This window comes from Microcaecilia unicolor, chromosome 6, assembly GCF_901765095.1.
Source record: "Microcaecilia unicolor chromosome 6, aMicUni1.1, whole genome shotgun sequence".
In the NCBI taxonomy this organism is placed as follows: domain Eukaryota; kingdom Metazoa; phylum Chordata; class Amphibia; order Gymnophiona; family Siphonopidae; genus Microcaecilia; species Microcaecilia unicolor.
Genome location: NC_044036.1, coordinates 314,443,612 through 314,450,530, shown reverse-complemented (window position 1 = coordinate 314,450,530; position 6,919 = coordinate 314,443,612).

Below are 6,919 nucleotides of genomic sequence, written 5' to 3'. Positions count from 1 at the left end.
TTAAGAAAGAAAAAAAATGTACAAAGTCTTGTCAAGGGGAAGAAAGCTGGCTAGATCGGAAGGATTGGTAGGCTTTGTATTCGTTCCAACCTAACCGAAGTTGGAAAGAATTATACAAAAGGGGCCGAGAATATCTTTCTGTTTGGAAGCAAAATAACTGTTGTTTATTATAGTGCAAATCAGTTCACTGTTCAAACAGTTTGCGGAACGGGATGAAACTTGGCCTGAGGTAAAAAGACACTGATCTTGAAAATGGGCCAAAGATAAGGTTCTAGAAATATAAGCCTTGCCTCCTCTCCCCATTTACCAATATGTTTTGCCACCTTCTATAGCTCACAAAACTTAACAGGCTGCGATGAATTTGGGGGGGGGGGGGGGTGAAACAGTAAAAGGAGATACTGAGGGGAGGCCCTTTACTAATATGCAGTGAAATGTGGGCTTAGTGCAATCTAACACGCTAAGACACTTAAAAATAATTGCAGACTGCCCTGGTGCTCTCTGGATAATGCAGGTGAGGGGGGGGGGGGGTCATGGGTAGAGTGAGGACTGTCCCTGGAGTTAGCCAGTTGGTGATGTTATTCAATCCAGTGGCATAGGCCCCCAAAATTTGCTGGTTTGGAACCCCAAGCCCCCGCCAGCAAAAGCTTTTGTTTGCGCCTGTTCCTGCCGCCAGCGGAGTCCAATCAGGCCAGCAGTACTACGCAGACAAACCCTCTCAACTGTTATCTTTTTAGAAACCGGACAGCTGGATTAAGGACTACTTGCACTACAACAAATAAAGACAAAAAGAAAAAAAACCAAGAGAAACTTCTGTTGGGGGAAAACACAGGTTTATTCTTTATCCAGAATTAGGACAAAAAAAATAAGAAATAGAATAGATACAGATCAGGATAGAAAGAAGAGCATATTATAGAAATTGAAATATAAGGAAAATGGGGTCAGGACATTCTTTCAGACTCCCTGGCTTGGGAGCCAAAAGAGATGTACACTGCCCAACCTCCTATCTGGCAGAGAGATATTATATAGGATTTCTTTTCCCTTTCAATACCAGAGGAGCACAAGAAGGGGGGAGGGTTTCTTCTTACCCCCTTAATTAGCATCTTACAGTCAGGCAGGATCTCCTGACAATAAAGAAATATATAGCATCCGTTTATATTTCCTTTTGAAGATGCATTTGGTCTGTTGTCCAAATGTTTTGGACCTCTTCTATTCATCTTTACAGCCTCACACAAGAATACATTTCTCAAACCTTACATAAGTACATAAGTACATAAGTAGTGCCATACTGGGAAAGACCAAAGGTCCATCTAGCCCAGCATCCTGTCACCGACAGTGGCCAATCCAGGTCAAGGGCACCTGGCACGCTCCCCAAACGTAAAAACATTCCAGACAAGTTATACCTAAAAATGCGGAATTTTTCCAAGTCCATTTAATAGCGGTCTATGGACTTGTCCTTTAGGAATCTATCTAACCCCTTTTTAAACTCCGTCAAGCTAACCGCCCGTACCACGTTCTCCGGCAATGAATTCCAGAGTCTAATTACACGTTGGGTGAAGAAAAATTTTCTCCGATTCGTTTTAAATTTACCACACTGTAGCTTCAACTCATGCCCTCTAGTCCTAGTATTTTTGGATAGCGTGAACAGTCGCTTCACATCCACCCGATCCATTCCACTCATTATTTTATACACTTCTATCATATCTCCCCTCAGCCGTCTCTTCTCCAAGCTGAAAAGCCCTAGCCTTCTCAGCCTCTCTTCATAGGAAAGTCGTCCCATCCCCACTATCATTTTCGTCGCCCTTCGCTGTACCTTTTCCAATTCTACTATATCTTTTTTGAGATACGGAGACCAGTACTGAACACAATACTCCAGGTGCGGTCGCACCATGGAGCGATACAACGGCATTATAACATCCGCACACCTGGACTCCATACCCTTCCTAATAACACCCAACATTCTATTCGCTTTCCTAGCCACAGCAGCACACTGAGCAGAAGGTTTCAGCGTATCATCGACGACGACACCCAGATCCCTTTCTTGATCCGTAACTCCTAACGTGGAACCTTGCAAGACGTAGCTATAATTCGGGTTCCTCTTACCCACATGCATCACTTTGCACTTGTCAACATTGAACTTCATCTGCCACTTGCACGCCCATTCTCCCAGTCTCGCAAGGTCCTCCTGTAATCGTTCACATTCCTCCTGCGACTTGACGACCCTGAATAATTTTGTGTCATCGGCGAATTTAATTACCTCACTAGTTATTCCCATCTCTAGGTCATTTATAAATACATTAAAAAGCAACGGACCCAGCACAGACCCCTGCGGGACCCCACTAACTACCCTCCTCCACTGAGAATACTGGCCACGCAATCCTACTCTCTGCTTCCTATCTTTCAACCAGTTCTTAATCCATAATAATACCCTACCTCCGATTCCATGACTCTGCAATTTCTTCAGGAGTCTTTCGTGCGGCACTTTGTCAAACGCCTTCTGAAAATCTAGATATACAATATCAACCGGCTCCCCATTGTCCACATGTTTGCTTACCCCCTCAAAAAAATGCATTAGATTGGTGAGGCAAGACTTCCCTTCACTAAATCCGTGCTGACTTTGTCTCATCAGTCCTTTAATTAGTATTTCCCCTATTCTAAAAGAGGAGACAAAAGTTAACTACTGCTTCCAGTTGCTATAGAGGTGTTAGGTTTCTCTTGTCAATAGAACTATTGCTATTGACTCCAGGGATCAGGGAGATAGTGTTTGAATTGTTCTAGGCAGAGAAGGAAATAAGGTGTTACCTGGTCTTCTGCAAGTGTTATGTCCCTCACTGTTACAAGATAAAGTCAATCTCATTTGCTTTGAAATAGCCTTATACAAAAGACCTGAGAAAGACTTCTGTCTGTAGTATTCCCTGAGGCCTGATCTTGCTCAATGAGAGAGATATTGTGGGCAATCAGGTTTAATCACCTGACTTGGCAAGAGGGGGGAGGTAGAGAGTGAAGTGACTTGCTATTCCAGCAAGCTTTCCCCTGTTTTTGGAAAGAGAAAAACCTCCATTTCTCCCTGTCCAAATATGAGGAATTTATTCTGTATATTAAATAATTGGAGGCCTTCCACCTCCTACAACACTTTCCTGTGGCGACATTTGCCACTGTGAATTTGAGCCTTCCTACTATCCTTTTTAAAGTTCTTTGGCAGTTAAGTTTCTACCTCTAGAAAAAGTTTGTTTATAACTATGGGAAATGCTTTTCTCTCTTCACCCCCCCCCCCCCCCCAAAGACTAAACTAGGTCTGCTGTGCCTACTGTTTCATTGTCATTTACTTCTCGCTTCTGCTTGTACTTTTTACTACAAGCATCAGATGTAACTGACGTAATATACAAAAAATGACTTTTAATCAAAGAGGAAATATGACCATCAGAAGAAAGATGAGCGTCCAATATAACCCCTAAGTATCTAAAATAAGTTGAATTTGAGTACCTGACAGCGTAAGGGGTGGTAGACAATTTGAAAATCAAATTGTGGTTGTTTTAGATGGATTAAGTACCAAGCGATGTTCCAACAGCCATACAGAAACAGCAGAAAGACAATTTTGAAGAGGGGAAATGTCTGAAGAACAGTAGTGTACCAAGGGCAGGGTGGTGGGGTTAGTCCGCCCCGGGTGCAGGCAGCAAAGGAGTGCGCGGAGCAGGCATGTGGCTGTCGGCTGTGCTGGTCCCCTGCCTCCTCTGATGTTACTTCCTGTTCCGGGGCAGGGGACCGGCAGAGCCAACAGCCGCATGAGTGCGCCGCACACCCCGTTACTAGGAGGAAAGGTCAGGTGATGTGCTTAAGGGGGGGTGATGCGCCAGGGGCGCAGCGGCGACCCACCCCGGGAGGCGAATAAGCTAGAACACCACTGCTGACGAATGAGAATTTGTAGCGCAAACAAGAAAATTATCATCCATGTAAAATAAGCTGAAATACCAAAGTCTTGAAGACAGGTAGCCAATGGGCTTAAATAGATGTTAATAAAGGGGACAAAACTGATTCTTGCAGAACCCCACAGAGTAGAGGTTAGGTCTCAGAGAAATTTAAATTAAAAGTAACTACAAAAGAATGGTTTTCTAGAAACGAGGCAAATCATTTCCAGACAGTCTTTGAAAGACCGATAAAGTAAAGTCTAGACAGCAAAAGAGAATGATGACAAAATCAAAGGCTGTCGACAAATCTAATGATACAGTGAGAACTACTCTGTCCCTATCCAATTCTTTATGAATGTCATTAGTAAAGCAGTTACCAGAGTTTCCGTGCTTTGGCCTGTTCCGAACCCAGATTATTACATAAGTACATAAGTATTGCCATACTGGGAAAGACCAAAGGTCCATTGAGCCCAGCATCCTGTTTCCAACAGTGGCCAATCCAGGTCACAAATACCCGGCAAGATCCCCAAAATGTACAAAACATTTTATACTGCTTATCCCAGAAATAGTGGATTTTCCCCAAGTCCATTTAATAACAGTCTATGGACTTTTCCTTTAGGAAGCCGGCCAAACCTTTTTAAAACTCCGCTAAGTTAACCACCTTTACCACATTCTCTGGCAACGAATTCCAGAGTTTAATTACACGTTGAGTGAAGAAACATTTTCTCCGATTCGTTTTAAATTTACTACATTGTAGCTTCATCGCATGCCCCCTAGTCCTAGTATTTTTGGAAAGCGTGAACAGACTCTTCACATCTACCCATTCAACTCCACTCATTATTTTATAGACCTCTATCATAGCTCCCCTCAGCTGCCTTTTCTCCAAGCTGAAGAGCCCTAGCCGCTTTAGCCTTTCCTCATAGAGAAGTCGTCCCATCCCCTTTATCATTTTCGTCGTCCTTCTCTGCACCTTTTCTAATTCCACTATATCTTTTTTGAGATGCAGCGACCAGAATTGAACACAATATTCGAGGTGCGGTCGCACCATGGAGCGATACAGAGGCATTATAACATCCTCATTTTTGTTTTCCATTCCTTTCCTAATAATACCTAACATTCTATTTGCTTTCTTAGCCGCAGCAGCACACTGAGCAGAAGGTTTCAACGTATTATCAACGACGACACCTAGATCCCTTTCTTGGTCCGTGACTCCTAACGTGGAACCTTGCATGACATAGCTATAATTCGGGTTCCTCTTTCCCACATGCATAACTTTGCACTTGCTCACATTAAACGTCATCTGACATTTAGACGCCCAGTCTGCCAGTCTCGTAAGGTCCGCTTGTAATTTTTCAAAATCCTCCCGCGATTTAACGACTTTGAATAACTTTGTGTCATCAGCAAATGTAATTACCTCACTAGTTACTCCCATCTCTAGGTCATTTATAAATATGTTAAAAAGCAGCGGTCCCAGCACAGAGCCCTGGGGAACCCCACTAACTACCCTTCTCCATTGAGAATACTGACAGAAAACAGAGAGTAGGGTTAAATGGTCAGTATTCTCAATGGAGAAGGGTAGTTAGTGGGGTTCTCCAGGGCTCTGTGCTGGGACCGCTGCTTTTTAACATATTTATAAATGACCTAGAGATGGGAGTAACTAGTGAGGTAATTAAATTTGCTGATGACACAAAGTTATTCAAAGTCGTTAAATCGCGGGAGGATTTTGAATCCACAATAGAACACTACCTCCTATTCCATGACTCTTCAATTTCCTCTGGAGTCTTTCATGAGGTACTTTGTCAAACGCCTTCTGAAAATCCAGATACACAATATCAACCGGCTCCCCTTTATCCACATGTTTGTTCACCCCTTCAAAGAAATGTAGTAGATTGGTAAGGCAAGATTTCCCTTCACTAAATCCATGTTGATTTTGTCTCATTAATCCATGCTTTTGAATATGCTCTGTAATTTTGTTCTTAATAATAGTCTCTAGCATTTTGCCCGGCACCGACGTCAGACTCACCGGTCTATAATTTCCCAGATCTCCTCTGGAACCTTTTTGAAAAATCGGCGTTACATTGACCACCCTCCAATCTTCCGGTACCATGCTCGATTTTAAGGATAAATTACATATTTCTAACAATAGCTCTGCAAGCTCATTTTTCAGTTCTGGGATGAATACCATCCAGTCCAGGAGATTTGCTACTCTTCAGTTTGTAGAACTGCCCCATTACATCCTCCAGGTTTACAGAGAATTCATTAAGTTTCTCCGACTTGTCAGCTTCGAATACCATTTCCGGCACCGGTATCCCACCCAAATCTTCCTTGGTGAAGACAGAAGGAAAGAATTCATTTAATCTCTCCGCTACGGCTTTGTCTTCCCTGATTGCCCCTTTTACTCCTTGGTCATCTAGCGGTCCAACTGATTCTTTTGCCGGCTTCCTGCTTTTAATATACCTAAAAAAAAATTTACTATGTGTTTTTGCCTCTAACGCAATCTTTTTATTTTAAGTCCCTCTTAGCTTTCCTTATCAGTGCTTTGCATTTGACTTGATATCCTTATGCCGTTTCTTATTGTTTTCAGTCGGTTCCTTCTTCCATTTTCTGAAGGATTTTCTTTTAGCTCTAATAGCTTCCTTCATCTCACTATTTAACCACGCCAGCTGTCATTTGGTCTTCCGTCCTCCTTTTTTAATATACGGAATATATTTGGCCTGGGCTTCCAGGATGGTGTTTTTGAACAGCATCCACGCCTGATGTAAATTTTTGACCCTCGCAGTTGCTCCTGAGTTATTTTTCACCGTTCTTCTCATTTTATCATAGTCTCCTTTTTTAAAGTTAAACGCTAACGTATTTGATTTCCTATGTATACTTACTTCAAAGCTAATATCAAATCCAATCATATTATGATCACTGTTATCAAGCGGCCCCAGCACCATTACCTCCCGCACCAGATCATGCGCTCCACTAAGGACTAGGTCTAGAATTTTTCCTTCTCTCGTTGGTTCCTGTACCAG